A 689-nucleotide genomic window follows, 5' to 3' on the forward strand; every position below is an offset into this window, starting at 1 on the left:
GAGGCAGAGGCAGAGGCAGAGGCAGAGGCAGAGGCAGAGGCAGAGGCCAGCCTGGTGTACAACATAGCAAGCTCCAGGCTAGTCAAGGCCCAAGTGAGACCTGGTTTCAAACAAAACAAAGAATAACCCCTTCCCCCAAACTGCTGAAGAAATTTGATATTTATAGCCAGCTGGTGGAACCTGGTAGATGGGTGTACCATATGCCTGTAATCTTAGCACTCAAGATTTTGGGGCTGGAAGAATATAAATTTGAGGCCAGTCTAGGCATTTATCCAGACCCTGTCTCAACAAATAAAACCAAGGGCTAGGGAGCTGGCGTCATCAATGGAGTGCCTGTCCCATAAGCATGAAGACCTGCACTCAGTCCTCTGGAAAACAGAAAAAGCCAGAGCACTGGCTTGCACTTTGATCTCAGCACTGAGGTCTGGGATCTGGGGACTCACTGGCCAGTCAGGCTAGTTTACTTGGTGAGTCCCAGGTCAATGAGAGACTTTGTCCAAACATACTAAAAAAGGCCAATGGCCCCGAGGAGCCATATCTGAAATTGTCCTCTGGCTCTACATGCCAGTGCATACCTGTACATGTGAATAACACAAACACGAATGTGCATACACACTTGAACTCACACACACACACACACTGACATACACACTCACACACATGCAGACACACACTCACACACATATACA

The 689-nt window shown here is 48.2% G+C and overlaps 1 protein-coding gene across 4 annotated transcripts in view; it reads right to left on the minus strand.

The window, feature by feature from the left end:
• Positions 1-689, minus strand: part of Capn9 (calpain 9) — a 39,709-nt gene that overhangs the window by 7,469 nt on the left and 31,551 nt on the right. The window lies entirely within an intron of this gene.

This window comes from Grammomys surdaster, unplaced genomic scaffold (assembly GCF_004785775.1).
Source record: "Grammomys surdaster isolate TR1022 unplaced genomic scaffold, NIH_TR_1.0 181, whole genome shotgun sequence".
Classification (NCBI taxonomy): domain Eukaryota; kingdom Metazoa; phylum Chordata; class Mammalia; order Rodentia; family Muridae; genus Grammomys; species Grammomys surdaster.